We start from the raw sequence: 19,094 nt of genomic DNA on the forward strand, positions 1-19,094 counted from the left end.
GATTTTAAAAACTTTTAAATTACTAGTTAAAGATTAGCACGCGGGTGCCAAAAACGAAATGATACAAATACTACAATAGACATTAATAGGTCATTACAACCTAAGTCTAGAAAGCGGGGAAAAGATATCCCACGAATGAACAGATAAAAGGTTTCTAAATTAGAAACTAAGGTCCAAGGGTTTAGTTCTCGCTAGCCCACACGTCTTCCCCACGAAAGCATCTTCAAAACCTGTCATTCATGTAAACATGAACGCCACAGTCAGTGGGGAGTAACTCAAGGTTCTCCCAGCCACAATATGTCGAAAAGCAGGTAACAAACAACACTTAATCAAATATATTAATCATGCAACATATGTGAACCATAAAGAGTAAGGGGATATAATGAACAATCATGGTGAAATAGGCATAATACTTCCTTAATAGAATAGGCATGATATATGAGGATGAATGTACAATCAAGGAATAGAATCACCAAGACAACCCACTCATGTGGACACGACTCAACAAGTGTAAGACATATACTTAGTATGAACTCAAACAAGACAAACCCTCTAGACTCCAACCTCTTGGTAGGACGACGATCATAATACGGTCCTAGTCTAAACCTGGCCAGACTCTCGGGATGGACGACACCCGATTCGACAAACGATACCAAATCGTATCCAAGACTCGAAACATGGTACACCTAACCGTGCCCGACAGTCGAGTAACCTCAAACGGGACCTTGTCACCTAACCGTGACCCCCGGTCCGAAGAGGCGGAAGGAAAAATAGCCCAACTCGGAAGCAATGGCACCTAACCGTGACCCAATGTCCGAGGGCAAATAAATGAGGAATGTCAAGTAGTCACACAATGTAAAATGTCACACTCGAGTCACAATAAGGATAAGAATGATCATGCAGACATCATATGACACGGGATCTTTTAATGTCACATTCATACTTGTGGCTTGCATCTCACCATAAGTACAGATGGGAACATTAATCCCAACGATCTTATCGCAACTAGAGGGCTTATAGCTCACCCCTAGTATCCGATAAGACCAAGACTCTCACAACAGAACCATGCAAAGCATTATTAAGAATATGACTCTTCCCAAATAACCATTTAATAATAAATAACCCATGCTTGTCTTATATTAATAAATATTCCATTTTATAATTTAACATGCCGCTTAAATAAAATATAATAAACGATAATGAATAATTTACGTCATATGAAATGTATGGAATAAATGTGACCAAGTCCAGTGACTCATTTATGAGCCCAATAAATAAATCATGTGAAATCCAATGAATGGACTAGGATAAGCCCAATTAAATAAAGAAGGCAAGCCCAACAAGCAAGCTAGACAAGTCCAATTAGCTTAACAAGATAAATCCACTTAAATTAACAAGACAAATCCACTTGATTGAATATGACAAGCCCAACCAAATAAACATGTAAAGCCCCATAAATAGGATGTGTGAAAGAGTGATAATTAACGGATTACTTGTATAAAACACGAGACGGTAAATAAATAATATTTTAATTAAACTAAACTAGCGCCCAACAATTTATAACCATGACTAGCCCTATCAAAATGTCATACCACACCTATATGGCCCAATAACATATAATATAAAATAAGCCCAATTTGCCACGTTACTAAATAGCAAGACGAGTACATGAGCATATTTGAGACGGTAATTTAACTAATTAAGTAATGGGGTTTTATAAGTATAAATCATGAAAGGGAGGTATTTAAATGAATGAATTTAACGAATTGCGTTTTATAAAAGACACGAGACGGAAATCGAATAATTTCAAACAACCAAAATTTGTGCCAATGGCAAACTACTGCCACGACTCAAGGGAACCCCATTTGGGAAACCCTTCCACGCCTCAACAACCACCCAAACATGGGTCAAACACCGCTCATTCGACAACCCAAAACCGTGTCATGAAAGCTCATGAACCACACTAGAAACCCGTGCCAACCAACATGATTTCCTGCCCTGCAACCGTGCCCAAAATAGGGGGGGCGAAACAGTCCTCAAATCTGCCAGAAACAACCCGATACAAGCAATGGCACAGTGACTTAAGACGGATTTTAAAGCAAAATTAAGACGGAAATCTCTCATGTAAGCAGCCACACTCGTAAGCATACTTGAGACAGAACCAAAACTGCTAATTTCGCATATACCCACATCCCATTTAACCCAACATGACCCCCTTTAATCGTCTAACCCCAATCCACAAGACCACCATTACGACTGTTCAAAACAGTCCCGCAACTAAGACTATTAACCGCCCAAGGACAGGGGACGGAACCGTCCCATTTTCGTCCAATTTGCTACGACGACAACTACTTTATACAAGTCGTCATCCAAGGGACTAAAGACTCGATTTTTATTCAAGTAAACACAATCAAGGAGCAATATAAACAGCATACAAACATACATATGAAATAAACGATTCACATAAACACGTAATCTCGACATAATGTCGAGTAACCTATCACCGTTACCTTATCCTCGCGAATTCCAGGGTAAGAACGTCCAAAACACGAGCCTATCCTCAGTCTTCACTAGGAATGAAGAAAACGAGCAACAAGAGTCACGAAACCGAGTTTGTAACAAATTGCCCATTTCGAAAATTCAACAAGAATAAGACTTTCTTACCTAGAAATGAGGAGGAAGAAGAGAGGAAGCCAATGGTGCAAGAATCATTAAATTTGGTTGAGAAATGAGGGAGATAACGGAGGTTGAAGGAGGCGGAAATGGTGGTTGGCGTTGGATTGAAGCTGCTGCTGCGTTTTTGTTATTGTTGTTGTTTTACGCAGAAAGGAAGAAGGGAAATGGGGGGTGGGGACGGGTTACAAAACAACAACAATAATAATATATAATAATAATAATAATAATATATAATAATGATAATAGTAGATATTTTGAAGGTGAGGGAATGTGTTGTTGGTTTTTGATTGGTCCATATTAAATTAGGTACAACATGAAATGTGACAGTCTAAAGTTTAGACGGAAATTGAGACGGAGATTATGATTATTACAGTCATCATTATTATCCGACCAAAAATACGTATACATATATTATTATATAAATTGTGCCTTAAAAATATAATTTAATCGTACGTATTTTTATAAAAATGAGCTTTTATACAATACGTTTATAAAAATCTTGTTTGACATAAAATTAATTAAATTGAACAATTCAAAAATATTTAATAAAGTAATTCAAATGGCTTAATAAATTTTAAATGTCAAAATGGGAAATTCGCGGGTGTTACAATCACCCCACCTTTTTAAAAGTTTCGTCCTCGAAACTTGAAAGTAGAAATGAAAGGTTATATAAAACAAAACTGGAACTTTGGAATTGGTAACCAAAACATTTAAAAGGTTACTTATCGTAAGAATTAAAAGTTCTTTCAAAAGTTTCAAATAAAATTTTCGACAGAACCATATCCTCATCAAAGGAACGAAAATGTTCTCGTTACGTATTCAAGAACCTCACATTCCAAATCAAAGATAAGGTAAAAAGGCAAATCATTTGTATAAATCAAAATCTCAAAACTCTTTCAAAAACATTAATGAAGAGTTTTCAAAAGTATAAGTCTCATTCATGGAACGAAATTGTTCTTGTCGTGCACACAAGAACGCCAACTTTCCAAGTCAAAGACAAATTTAAAACAAAAATCATTCGCCGACAAGCGTAGAACAAGTTATCAAACGTCTCCAATAACGAGTTCTAACATCCGATCAACGTTAAAATCAAAAGAGAATGGCAATCCACTCAAATTTTCCTTTGCAAAAGTCCAAATAGAAATGAAGATTTCACTTACAAACTCAAAAAGGAATCAAGTTCCTGAAACATAACATTACACTTTGACAAAGAAATCATAAATAGGTCAAAGTTAACAGAAATTGGATAAAATTTAAAGAAATCTCGGGTTCAGCAATTAAAATCATGTTAAAGAAGTCTATATTCCAAGAACAAATAGGAAACTAAACCAAATTTTCATTTTCAATCCTTTTAAAATGGGTAAGGTTTTGTAAAAGTAACATAAACTTTTAACAAAGGATCAAAACTGGTAGCTTGAAATGTTTAGAAATTGGACAAAAGAAAAGTAACTTAGATATCATAGATACAAGGTACGCTAAGAGGGTTCAAATTTAACTAACAAAAGAGCTATGATGAATTTCATAGGGGTAAGAATTGAAGTCAAACTTTACAAGGTTGCTAAAGATAGAGTTTTTATAGGTCATAGCATCAAATTTACAGGAGGAGCATGATGAAGCGAAGAAGAGAGGTATGAACGGTAACGCTTGTGTCAAAGAAGAAAGGGAATTTAGACAACAAGGAAACGCTAGGTACTCAAACCTCAAATAACAATGTCATCCTGAACGGTTCCGAAAACTTCCTAACCACAAAACTCATAACCACTTAACTCCCAAGGATTTCCTCAAATCACTCATGTTACTTCATCTTAAGCTATTCCTGGAGACCAAGTACTCTACTATAAGTGTAATCTCATCACTCCAAACCCTCAAACACCTACAAACGACTTCCATAGGATCAGGATCAAAACTACTAAAAGAGTTACACTCATAACCAACTATCGACCACTAGGAGTTCTCACTATGGTAAAATCCTTAATCAAAGATCATAATCCCAAGTTCTTTATACCTTTCTAACACTCCAAACAAAATCTTATCCACACCCGAATATACAATCACACTGGTCGCATTCCCCAAATTATAAAGACCACAAACCAAAAAGGTAAAAAGGTTTGTCACGCAACTTTCCCTAATCAACTTAACTCAAGTTCCACTAATCCAACTTTGACGAAATCAAGGCTACCCAGGAATCCTCAAAGAGCATCTCACTCACTCTACAATGTAGCCAACAATGCCATCACTACACTAGGGAAACAAAGAGTAACAACCAGGTTCGGAAATGATAGGAAATTTCAAAAGGGATATATGAACATGTCAAGATGTGAGACTAAAAGAGTCGAATCATAAAGATAACTAGTTAACAACGAGTAAGAGATATTAGAATCAGGGAGGTATTCAAGGCAAGAAAGAGACAAGTAAACTTTTATACTTAAGAATTAAATCCAACCAAGGTATGAACGAAAGGGAGGAAAACGATTAATGGCACGAAAGAGGATTTTAAGGCTTAAACCAAATGCTTTCTAAGACTTAAGGTTCTCTCTAACGAGGTCACGCCTATTAGGATATTGTACCATCATGACAAAACGACCAAATCCCAAAACAAGGGTCAAGGTAAAATAAACGCTCGCTTAAGGGTTGATAAATTGGTTAGATACCTCTTCCACCTATCTTATCACATATTAGGATTTCCCTAAAGCAAATCTACCACCCAAGTATAAAAGCATCTCTTCATCTCAAGTACTCGACACAACCTCAAGGTTTAAAAACCAAAGAATGAATTAACGAAGACTTCTCAACAAAATTCTTAAGGAACAACTAACATCAAATCACATCACCAATCTATACGGGATCGTTAACATCTAAAAATGGGTTTTCTGCCAAATTCATATCCTAAACTTATCTCATGTTTACTCCTGAGGTAACGACGCTCAACCTACTAAGCTTTCACATCCCAAACATAAACAACAAAGCCAAGTTCTATAACTTTAATCACATAGGCAACTCATTCCTAACACAAAGAATCCACCAATCAATTATACTCACTTTGTCAAGGAACTAGGTATAAGAATCACTAAGTATGTCTCATCACATTACCTAAGTCTTTCTAACATCACGACCTCTCAAAACCAGGGTTAAGGGTCAAACACAAACAATCTCCTCAAAAGACAAAATTTCCAACCAAGGCCAACATTCCTCAAAAGAAAGAGTAATACAAAAAGGCGTTAAGGAAGGATAAGAGAGGAACAAAGGACAAGTTAAGGGTATGAGGGTAGCTTTCAAGCAAAACAGATGAAAGTTTAGAAGAAGGATAAGCACCAAGAGATAAAGGATAAGGCAAGATACACAAAGAATGAGAAACATCTTCGAGGAAGTAGAAGCATTCTTCAAAAGTTGAACGAATCTTCAATCCTCAGCAATAGGCACCAAATCTTGACCTTCATGTAGGTAAGCTCACGGTAATTGATCCAAGGGCACAACAATTATTAAATGACAATCAACAAACATGTTAGGACCTAACAAAGAGCAAACACACTACAGACTACCACCTTAGGTCCTTAAGTCTACCCATCTCTCATTCATTATTCAAGGTCAAGTTCAAATTAAATTTGGGGTACACGTGTGTGCGTCGGGAGCAACATATGCTCTGATACCAACTGTGACACCCCGCGACAAAGCGGAAAATATAACTAATAAATTAATGCGGAAATTAGTGAGATTTTAAAAACTTTTAAATTACTAGTTAAAGATTAGCACGCGGGTGCCAAAAACGAAATGATACAAATACTACAATAGACATTAATAGGTCATTACAACCTAAGTCTAGAAAGCGGGGAAAAGATATCCCACGAATGAACAGATAAAAGGTTTCTAAATTAGAAACTAAGGTCCAAGGGTTTAGTTCTCGCTAGCCCACACGTCTTCCCCACGAAAGCATCTTCAAAACCTGTCATTCATGTAAACATGAACGCCACGATCAAAGTGGGGAGTAACTCAAGGTTCTCCCACCACAATATGTCGAAAAAGGTAACAAACAACACTTAATCAAATATATTAATCATGCAACATATGTGAACCATAAAGAGTAAGGGGATATAATGAACAATCATGGTGAAATAGGCATAATACTTCCTTAATAGAATAGGCATGATATATGAGGATGAATGTACAATCAAGGAATAGAATCACCAAGACAACCCACTCATGTGGACACGACTCAACAAGTGTAAGACATATACTTAGTATGAACTCAAACAAGACAAACCCTCTAGACTCCAACCTCTTGGTAGGACGACGATCATAATACGGTCCTAGTCTAAACTGGCTGGCGGACTCTCGGGATGGACGACACCCGATTCGACAAACGATACCAAATCGTATCCAAGACTCGAAACATGGTACATCTAACCGTGCCCGACAGTCGAGTAACCTCAAACGGGACCTTGTCACCTAACCGTGACCCCCGGTCCGAAGAGGCGGAAAGAAAAATAGCCCAACTCGGAAACAATGGCACCTAACCGTGACCCAATGTCCGAGGGCAAATAAATGAGGAATGTCAAGTAGTCACATAATGTAAAATGTCACACTCGAGTCACAATAAGGATAAGAATGATCATGCAGACATCATATGACACGGGATCTTTTAATGTCACATTCATACTTGTGGCTTGCATCTCACCATAAGTACAGATGGGAACATTAATCCCAACGATCTTATCGCAACTAGAGGGCTTATAGCTCACCCCTAGTATCCGATAAGACCAAGACTCTCACAACAGAACCATGCAAAGCATTATTAAGAATATGACTCTTCCCAAATAACCATTTAATAATAAATAACCCATGCTTGTCTTATATTAATAAATATTCCATTTTATAATTTAACATGCCGCTTAAATAAAATATAATAAACGATAATGAATAATTTACGTCATATGAAATGTATGGAATAAATGTGACCAAGTCCAGTGACTCATTTATGAGCCCAATAAATAAATCATGTGAAATCCAATGAATGGACTAGGATAAGCCCAATTAAATAAAGAAGGCAAGCCCAACAAGCAAGCTAGACAAGTCCAATTAGCTTAACAAGATAAATCCACTTAAATTAACAAGACAAATCCACTTGATTGAATATGACAAGCCCAACCAAATAAACATGTAAAGCCCCATAAATAGGATGTGTGAAAGAGTGATAATTAACGGATTACTTGTATAAAACACGAGACGGTAAATAAATAATATTTTAATTAAACTAAACTAGCGCCCAACAATTTATAACCATGACTAGCCCTATCAAAATGTCATACCACACCTATATGGCCCAATAACATATAATATAAAATAAGCCCAATTTGCCACGTTACTAAATAGCAAGACGAGTACATGAGCATATTTGAGACGGTAATTTAACTAATTAAGTAATGGGGTTTTATAAGTATAAATCATGAAAGGGAGGTATTTAAATGAATGAATTTAACGAATTGCGTTTTATAAAAGACACGAGACGGAAATCGAATAATTTCAAACAACCAAAATTTGTGCCAATGGCAAACTACTGCCACGACTCAAGGGAACCCCATTTGGGAAACCCTTCCACGCCTCAACAACCACCCAAACATGGGTCAAACACCGCTCATTCGACAACCCAAAACCGTGTCATGAAAGCTCATGAACCACACTAGAAACCCGTGCCAACCAACATGATTTCCTGCCCTGCAACCGTGCCCAAAATAGGGGGGGCGAAACAGTCCTCAAATCTGCCAGAAACAACCCGATACAAGCAATGGCACAGTGACTTAAGACGGATTTTAAAGCAAAATTAAGACGGAAATCTCTCATGTAAGCAGCCACACTCGTAAGCATACTTGAGACAGAACCAAAACTGCTAATTTCGCATATACCCACATCCCATTTAACCCAACATGACCCCCTTTAATCGTCTAACCCCAATCCACAAGACCACCATTACGACTGTTCAAAACAGTCCCGCAACTAAGACTATTAACCGCCCAAGGACAGGGGACGGAACCGTCCCATTTTCGTCCAATTTGCTACGACGACAACTACTTTATACAAGTCGTCATCCAAGGGACTAAAGACTCGATTTTTATTCAAGTAAACACAATCAAGGAGCAATATAAACAGCATACAAACATACATATGAAATAAACGATTCACATAAACACGTAATCTCGACATAATGTCGAGTAACCTATCACCGTTACCTTATCCTCGCGAATTCCAGGGTAAGAACGTCCAAAACACGAGCCTATCCTCAGTCTTCAGCTAGGAATGAAGAAAACGAGCAACAAGAGTCACGAAACCGAGTTTGTAACAAATTGCCCATTTCGAAAATTCAACAAGAATAAGACTTTCTTACCTAGAAATGAGGAGGAAGAAGAGAGGAAGCCAATGGTGCAAGAATCATTAAATTTGGTTGAGAAATGAGGGAGATAACGGAGGTTGAAGGAGGCGGAAATGGTGGTTGGCGTTGGATTGAAGCTGCTGCTGCGTTTTTGTTATTGTTGTTGTTTTACGCAGAAAGGAAGAAGGGAAATGGGGGGTGGGGACGGGTTACAAAACAACAACAATAATAATATATAATAATAATAATAATAATATATAATAATGATAATAGTAGATATTTTGAAGGTGAGGGAATGTGTTGTTGGTTTTTGATTGGTCCATATTAAATTAGGTACAACATGAAATGTGACAGTCTAAAGTTTAGACGGAAATTGAGACGGAGATTATGATTATTACAGTCATCATTATTATCCGACCAAAAATACGTATACATATATTATTATATAAATTGTGCCTTAAAAATATAATTTAATCGTACGTATTTTTATAAAAATGAGCTTTTATACAATACGTTTATAAAAATCTTGTTTGACATGAAATTAATTAAATTGAACAATTCAAAAATATTTAATAAAGTAATTCAAATGGCTTAATAAATTTTAAATGTCAAAATGGGAAATTCGCGGGTGTTACACTTGGTCCTACAAAGACATGCCAGGAATCGATAGGGATATCGCCGAGCATAGGATTCCGATAAAGCCAGGTTTCAAACCTGTGAAACAGAAGCTTCGCCGAATGAGAACGGAATGGGCTCTCAAGATTAAGGAAGAAGTTGATAAGCAATTCAAGGCCGGGTTCATCAAAGTTTCCGAGTATTCGATTTGGGTAGCCAACATAGTACTGTACCCAAAAAGGATGGGAGAATCCGTGTTTGTGTTGATTTTAGGGATCTAAACAAAGCAAGTCCTAAAGATGATTTCCCTCTACCACACATCGACATACTTTGGTGGACAATCTGCAGACCACGCACATCGTCCTTCATGGATGGATACGCGGGTTATAATCAAATCAAAATGGCCATGGAAGATATGCATAAGACCGCCTTTGTCACTCAATGGGGAACTTACTGCTATACAGTGATGCCGTTTGGATTAATCAACGCCGGAGCTACATATCAATGCACCGCAAATACACTCTTACATGATATAATGCACAAAGAAGTTGAGGTATACGTAGACGACATGATCGTCAAGTCCAAGGATAGAGAGGGGCATATTGCGAACCTTCGCAAATTTTTCGCAAGACTACGAAAGTACAACATGAGGCTCAATCCTCAGAAGTGCACATTCGGGGTAACGTCTGGCAAACTCCTGGGATCCGTCGTTAGTCAAAGAGGTATAGAAATAGACCCTTCCAAGATCAAGGCTCTGATCGAAATGCCGCAACCACAAACAGAAAAAGAAGTCAGAGGATTCCTGGGAAAAGTGCAATATATAAGTCGATTCATATCAAAACTTACAATGATTTGTGAGCCTATCTTCAAGAAGCTCAAGAAGACATACCACACCATGTGGTATGATGATTGTCAAAAGGCATTTGACAAAATAAAGGAGATATTGGCCAAACCGCCAGTGCTCATGCCACCTCAACAAGATCAACCTCTTGGTTTATATCTCACAGTAACCGAAACCGCCATGGTTGCCATGCTAGCTCAAACTGTAGGAAATGAAGAAAGGGCTATCTACTACCTTAGTAAGAAGTTCTTGGAGTATGAGTGTAAATATTCACAACTCGAAAAGACATGCCTCGCTCTTGTGTGGGCAACGAAGAAGCTACGCCATTACATGCTTAGCTACTCCGTCAAAATATACTCCAAAATGGATCCAGTCAAATACCTCTTCGAAAAACCCATCCTCAACGGACGCCTAGAAAGATGGACTTTGATGCTCTCAGAATTCAATCTCAAATACGTGCCCCTTAAAGTAATAAAAGGTCGCGCCGTTGCCGAATTCTTTGCAGAGAATCCCATCGACGATGCACAAACAATAGATACTTGATCATTTCCAGACAAGGACATACTCCAAACTAATGTAGACTTCTGGGACCTTTACTTTGATGGAGCGTCAAACTTAAGAGGATTTGGAATAGGAGTGTTGCTCATTTCTCCCGAAGGCGAGCATACACCAATCTCTGTCAAACTCGACTTCGAGGTGACAAATAACGCCGCAGAATACGAAGCTTGTCTCATTGGACTGCAAGCGGCAGTGAGCTTACGCATTAAAAATCTTCGCGTGCATGGGGATTCATCCCTAATCATCAACCAAATTACAGGATCTTGGAAAATCCGAAGCGAAAGCCTCGCACCTTATCAGGCTAGAATAGACCAAGTTCCTCAATTCTTTGATCACGTAACCTATCTACACCTACCTCGAGAGGAAAATCAATTTGCAGATGCTCTTGCAAAACTCGCATCTTTGATTAATATATCAGATAACATGATGGAAATGCCTTTATGCATCGCACGACGGTCGGAACCGGCTTATGTGCATCAAATCACCGATGAAGAGGAGATCGCGCAGGAACCCTGGTTCCAAGCAATCCTGAATTTCAAACTCAATGGTACCTATCCACCGGATATGGACAAGAGGGGACAACGTGCTATACGCCTACTCGCTTCCCATTACGTTCCATGCAAGGAGAGTTATACAAAAGAACACCTCTTGGTGTAATCTTACGTTGCCTTGATCATTCACAGGCGCGAAAGGTGTGATGGAAGAAGTCCACGACGGAGAATGCGGTCCTCACATGAGTGGGCCCATGATGGCAAAGAGAATCACACGTTTTGGATATTATTGGACCACAATGGAATCCGATTGCATCAAGTATGTAAGACATTGCCACAATTGCCAAATCTTCGGGAATGTATAACATATCCCTCCTTCATTGCTCTATACGATGACATCTCCTTGGCCATTTTCTGCCTGGGGAATTGACATAATCGGGAAGATAACTCCAGCCGGAACAGGAGGTCACTGTTTCATCCTAGTGGCAATTGACTATTTTACCAAGTGGGTGGAAGCGGCTTCCTACACCAGTCTCACGACCAAAAATGTGGCAAAGTTCATACAATACAACATTATATGTCGATACGGTTGCCCGCATGAGATCATTAGTGATAATGGATCCTATTTCCAAGCTGAGACTGAACAATTGCTAGCCAAGTACAAAATTAGGCATCACCATTCTACGCCCTATAGACCACAGACTAATGGTGCGGTAGAGGCAGCAAATAAGAACGTTGTCACAATTCTCAAGAAAATGATTGACAACTATCGAGATTGGCCAAGCAAGATACCCTTTGCTCTGTGGGGATATCGTACATCTGTTAGGACGCCTACTGGGGCTACTCCTTTCTATTTGACCTACGGCATGGAGGCTGTACAACCAGTTGGGCTAGAGATACCATCCTTGCGTATCTTACTCGAGAGTCAAATCCCAGAAGCTGATTGGAAAAGGGATAGATATGAAGAACTCATCCCCCTGGATGAACGCAGGCTACGCGCCTTACATAATGTCCAAACATACCAAGCCCGTATCAAACGAGCTTTCAACAAAAGGGTTAAGCCCAGAAACATCAAGGAAGGAGACTTAGTGCTCAAATCGGTTAGAGCTCTTTTACCTGTCGATCCACGGGGAAAATTCAAACCTAATTGGGCCGGACCTTTTCTAGTCAAATCCATACTTCCGGGGGGTGCAGTTAGAATCACAGACCTAGATGGGAATGAGTTCTCCAACTCGACAAACCTTGACCAATTGAAACGGTACTATGAATAGGAACAAAAATGCGCCTCGCGTAACCCCACGTGTCGCTCTTGTGGCACTAAATAAACCGGCTCCTGGCCAAGCTGAAATAAGCTAATGTCACTGTGCTCTTGCATTTTGACAAATTTGTCATCCTCATGTCATCAAATAAACTAAATTTGCATCTTCAGAGTAAGCAAAAGCTCATGCTAATTTTCTATGTTCATTACAAGCTCTTGCTTAGAACAATTATTCTTTTACATTTACACGAACTACGCGCAAGGGTTTGATTTCATTTTCTAAGTGAATACGTAGGCAATCCTTCACAGGATACAACCCATCATTTTCAAAAATGTAAATAGAAGGACATCTGCATTGCATTTGGAATTCGACAAGAATAATAAATAGAAAATCACAACGGTTTCATAACCATTTAACCTTTTTAATTTCATTCATTTTCTAATAATAATAGTAAGCTACATAATAAAAATAGAAGAGACTAGGATTCTAAAAACCCCACCTTTTTTATTACAACAATAATAATAATAATAAATAATAATAAAAGGACTTGGGCTATTCTTCCATCTTCCCCTTGCCCTTGTCATTCTTGTCACACTTCTTGTCACGACCTCGAGCTGGACGCTCTTGCGCCACTTCAGACTTAATCACCAATGGTCTTTCTCGAGGCCTCGACTTCCCATTCTTGCCAACCACCATTTCCGCGACAGGAGAGATCTTCGGTTTCTTCGAAGGATGAATAACTCGAAGCCTGGCTTCTTCTTCTCCTTCTGTCAGATGCTTATCTTTCTCTTTCTCTACCTCGCGCACCTTGTAGTCCATAGGCTCGCGCTTCCTCAATCTCTCGCGTTCTTCAGGAGTCGTAGCCTTCCTCCATCGCAGATAAGAATCCGACACCCATAAGGCATTAGCGGAGAAATTCAAGAACCACATGTTTCTTTGGGTCCATTTAATGGCCCATTCCCTCCGGCTATCAGTGGTAAGTGCCACAACGGTCTGCGCAACGGTATCCAGCTTCGGGATCATCTGCTTCATTCCGATTTGTCTCATCAATCTTTCCGGGAAGATGCACACCATGAATTCCAAGCCAGGAATGCGCACGGACCTAGTAGGATCCAAAGAAGACACTCGGTGTGTTGATTTGAGGTGCCACCACGGTGCGACCCACCTAATCAAAGGACCATCCTCACTTTTCAGCTTATTCTTCCAGTAATCACAGGCCCGAGTGAAGTCCACCATGTACAACCTCGTCCTCATCGCAATCGAGCGGGCATGGTAAGAAGGAACATGGACTGGGGGCTCGATCAATCGAAGCCGTTCCATAAGCCAAACCTAACAAAAGCAGGTATTAGACATAACACGAAAAAAAACGAAAAAAAAACACGAAAAAAAAAAACGAAAAAAAAAAGAAAACAAAAAGAAAGTGTTGTTTTACCTGCAAGATGACGGGACTCCCCAAATACGGTAGGTCGCGGTTGGATTTCCTATTATCCAAGCCCAACAAGATCTCTCCTAAGCATAAACAAGTGGGCTCTCGCGACTCCATTTGCTCAACAAGGACCAGAAGACGGGGATCACCTCTCAAGTCTTCATCAACATGCCCTTGGAAGACATACGCATGCAAAAGGCAAAACCCAAATGCCCTCCGCCTAGCAACATGAGAAACGATGGGGTCGACCCTATTTATGAATCGGTCTATGAAGTCCATCATTCTCACTCCTTTTGAGGTAACTAGTCGGTCTACCTCAAGTCTAGTCAACCCAATCAAATCTCTAAATTTGCTCTTGTACCCTTGCGAAGTAGAAGGAATGGCAGGCAAATGTTCGGGATCCCACCCACCAACCGCAGCAATTTCTTCAGGAAATGGGCAAATGTCGCCTCCAGGGAACGCAAAAACGTGATAATTCGGGTCCCAATAATCAAGACAAGCATCCAAGAACGGTTTAACAACCTTGATTAGCCTCAAACTCAACAATGATCCAAGGTTATAGGCACCCATTACATATTTTTCCGTGTTCGAAAATTCGTTGGTCCATTCCTTCAAGCGAATCTCCAAAGTATTCATGATGAAAAGTTTCTTTTGAGAATTTTATGTAATAAGACGATGAAGAGACGGAAGAATTATGTGAATAAAAGCTCCATCCGCGTTTCTATTTATACTAATTTCTGTTTCCAAAAATCCGTCAGAACAGGATAGCTTGGGAACAGCGCAAAGACTGCCTTTGCGCCTCTTCAAGGACGGGACTCATGCTGCGCCTCTTCCTCAGCTTCACTTCTGTGATTTTCCGCGTTAGATCTTTCCTAATTCCATGACGAATAATTTTCTATTCCTACGGGTTATTATTTTGGTAAATACGTGAAAATTACCATGTTTCAGGTTTCCTAATTCCGTGGGCACGAATTTCGAAACGACATCGACATTTTCGCCATTTTACCACACGTGCACATTTCCATTTTAGGAAATAATTTTCATTTTCATTTTAGGAAATGATTTTTTTGTTTTAATTCATTTTAATTCATTTACATTTCTCATTTAATTCACTTATTTTAGAAAATGATTTTCGATTTACCGAATTTCAAATTAATTTCAATTTCTTAATTCCATTTCTACATTTCTAACTTATAGATTTCTATTTTTTTTCTTTTTGTAGGGGTAACCCTCCCTACCGTCCGGTCATTTCCAGCAAAATTTTTGCATTTTTGCATTTCTTTCGAGTCTTTCACTTCGCGCTAATTAAGGCCATATGTATATACAAATGAATGTTTTGCGTGATTTCTATGTAAATTTCGGCAGCATGACGGCGTAAACCGTCATCTACCAAACATGTTCAAAGCTAACCTGCAGATACAAGCAACACAACCCAGCAGCAAAGGCTCTCAGGCCATCTTATATACACCAAACAAGGAAATGTACAGCAAACTGGGGGCTCTCGCCCCAAACAAAAGTCCAAAAATGTCCAAAATCATGGTCCAAAATGTACAAGTGTGCAAGTCTACAAAAACAAAGCAAAGCTACTGCTGGTCGCCCTCCAGCTCCGCAACTCTTGCCGCAAGAGCGGCAATCTCGGCGTCCCGAACCTCGAGCTCCCTCAACAAGCGATCTGTCTCCTCCCGAGACTGGGTCAACTCTCGCTCCAGCTCGCGGTCCCCCTGTAAATAACAACAAAATTGGCTCATGTCAATCGTGTCAAATCAGTCCAAACAATTACAAAGGAATTAAAAATTAAAAATTAAATAAGCATAAGGTTCATACCTGACGACCTCGACCGCCGACAAATGCCTCGATGGTAGTAGCTCGCAGCCGAATGGCCACCCTACATAGCGCCATGAACCGAGACGGCGCAACCTGCATTTTCAAAAGGAAGTTCTCAATAAATTTAAATTAAAGTTCAGTCAAACGTGTTCTTATACAAAAATTGTACAAGTCAGAGGCTCACCCTCCGAATCAGATGTTGCCAGTCGTCCAGGCTAGCATCCGTCACAGCCACGTCAAAGTCACGCAGCTCGGAGATCGTCGTCCTCCCGGTCGCGTCAGTGTACTCAAGGGTCTCGCGGTACTCTGGGGGCTCGATGCCCGCCGCCTCAACCTCCTGTGAAGCCAAATATTTCTCATTAATCGATGATCTTTCATCATAAGTTTTCAAAAAAAAATCATCAAGTAAAGAAAAAGAGAAAATATGCTCACCACTACCAGCCAGTACGCCAACCTCCCGTAGAGGAACGTCGAGTAGTCCTCGCCAGGAAGAAGGAGGGCGTCACCACCGACGCCAGCGAAGTCAACCTCCCTCTCTGCCTCAGAAGGCTCCCTGAACATCGTCCTAGGAGGATCGATGGGAACCGTCAACACGTCCCGAGAGCACTGACGAGCCAAGCGCTCGCTCAAGTACCACACATGACCCATCGACGTCCTCGGCGGCGGCCTCGCTCGAGCTCCCGGGTCGAAGGACCTCAGCCACAAAAGGAGGCGCTCCGGCATACTCCGCCCAAGGTCTGGGCACCCACTCTGATAAGACAAACAAGGATCATTCCTATGATCGATTAAAAACAATGAAGAAGCGAATATAAGTGAGATGCTTATGCTGTCCAGCTGAAGAGCATTCACGTCCCGCCGGTAAACGCCGTGAGAGGAACACTTGCTCCTCGTCCTACACATCACCCAATCCCTCACAACGGGATAGGCCCTCTCCAGCGCCTCCGTCCTCTTGGGCGCGAGGCCCGGGAAGTAGGAGTACACCCACGCCTGTGAAACAAGATAGTCAATAACGATCATTCGTGATTTGATAAAGAAAGGAATTCATTTCAAGCCTCAATGAAGGTTCATATCTCCAGCAGTAGTCCAGGTCCGACAGCACCAGGAGAAGTCCCCTTCTCCATCAACTCCGGACGAACCATAGCCCTCATGAAGCGAATGAGGACCGCAAAGCCAGCAGTGACCCAGTCACAACGCCCTAGGGAGCTCAGGTCAGAAAGGAAGGGAAAAAGCTTCGTCAACAGCCTCTCTCCCTTGTCTCCGAGGTAAATCGAAGACAAAAACCACCAGAGCCACAAACGAGCCCTCTACTCAGCTGTACACGGAGGAGGAGCCGTCTCCCTCCCATCAATCGTCACCAGCGCTGGGATCTTTCCCACAAAGTAGTCTCGAACGTAGGAGCTGGGCACCAAGCCCGACACTGTGACGGCCTTCGGCGACAAGTTCCAGCCGATCAGTCTCCTCGCGTCGGCCGAGTCCGCCTTCATGGCAGTCTCAGGCCACTCCACCTCCTCGGTCCCACACGGCAGACCAGAAATCATGCCGTAGTCCTCCAGAGTGACTCCCACCTCACCGAAAGGCATGTGAAACGTGGAAGTCGTATCCCAGAATCGGTCCAAGAAAGCGCGGACCAGGCTAAGGTTAGCCCGCAGCTTCCTCTTCGCGATATCCCTCCAGCCCTGCACCAAAGAATCGAACGCTCCGCGCTCGATCATGGCGCGCTCCTCTGCCGACAGCTGCTCGTAGCACTCTATCGATGTCGTATAGCCCGAGAACGACCTGATGTTCCCGGCCTCCTATTGTGATTTGAAACAAAAGCTATCTTTAGTTTTAAATGAAAATTGGAAAAGATATGAGCAAATGAAACGAGAGAAGATGAGTGATGAGTAGTGAGTTCCTATTTACCAAACTCTTCACCGTCCTGTAGGACAGGTGACCCTCAGCGACCCACGGCGGGCGCCTACTCTCCCAAGTCTCGGCCACGCAGAGCTCCTCTCGGTCACCGACGACCTCCTCGTCCAACGTTGACCCGTCTCGGGGCCGTCTCCTCCTCCTCAGCAGCCTCCTCCTCGTGGACCTCGTCTCCAGCAGCCATCACCGCGGCGGTGAAGGCCTTCTCTAGAGCCTCCTCGACAGTAGCAGTGTCTATCTCCATGGAAGCTCTCCCAGAAGTAGAAGCCACATCACCTGTGACATTAAAGCAAATTTAGGCCGCGTCGCATGACGACAAGCCTTGGTTAAGGGATTTTCGAGCCTTTGGAAGCCCTGAAACCGCTCTTTTCTCGCCGTCTTTGGCCATACTCTCACCAACCCGATCACTCATGTGGTAATATGGGTCAAGTCAAGCCTAATTTGAAGCCTAGTTTCGGGTTCGAGTCAAAATTTCGGCAGCATTTCGTTATAATGGCGATTATGCCTTAGAAAGTGTCCTGAAAAAGCTGTCACAAACAAAATTCCGAGATGATAGAAAGTTTACCCATCATCCAAGGGTCCCAAATATCAAGTTTCATCGCAAATGGGCAATCCTAAGACTATTTTCGAAGCAATTTACGGTTCAGCTGTGAAACCGTCTCAAATTTCACTCAAAGGCTCAAAAACTCAACGAAAATTTGAAACAAATACATGGTTGTGTTCCTTATACTACCAATTATCCATTTCTAATGTCAATTTGAGAAAGCAAATGCATTTGGGGGAAAAGCCCCAAATTTTCGCTCAATTGGGTCATGAACCCTAATTTTTCGATCCAAAATTCGACAAATACAGAAGATTAATGCAAGAATGAGACACATACCTCGATTAGTCATGATTAATGCAAGCTTTTGGATCAAACCTTGGCGGAAATGTTTGATTTTTGAGAGAGAAATTGAAGGAATTGTGTTTCGAAATAATGAAATGAACCTTCTGATTATCGCGTTTTTACGCAGAATAGACACTTTGGGGAACAGACGCAGCAGGCGCTGCGCCTCTTCCAAGAGACACAGCTCTTGCTGCGCCTCTTCCTTGTGTTCCCTCCATACGAATTTTCAAAAATTCGTTATGAGTTCGT

At 41.0% G+C, this 19,094-nt stretch overlaps 1 long non-coding RNA gene across 1 annotated transcript; it reads right to left on the minus strand.

Annotated features, from left to right (window-relative positions):
• Positions 1–5,495: 5,495 nt before the first annotated feature.
• Positions 5,496–9,233, minus strand: LOC141602520 (uncharacterized). The gene is made up of 3 exons (XR_012524499.1): positions 9,053–9,233; positions 8,898–8,958; positions 5,496–6,616 (listed from the first exon to the last, which is right to left on the minus strand). It is a non-coding gene; the product is annotated as an uncharacterized LOC141602520 (long non-coding RNA).
• Between the last annotated feature and the right edge of the window lie 9,861 nt (positions 9,234–19,094).

This window comes from Silene latifolia, chromosome 9 (genome assembly GCF_048544455.1).
Source record: "Silene latifolia isolate original U9 population chromosome 9, ASM4854445v1, whole genome shotgun sequence".
Taxonomy (NCBI): Eukaryota; Viridiplantae; Streptophyta; class Magnoliopsida; order Caryophyllales; family Caryophyllaceae; genus Silene; species Silene latifolia.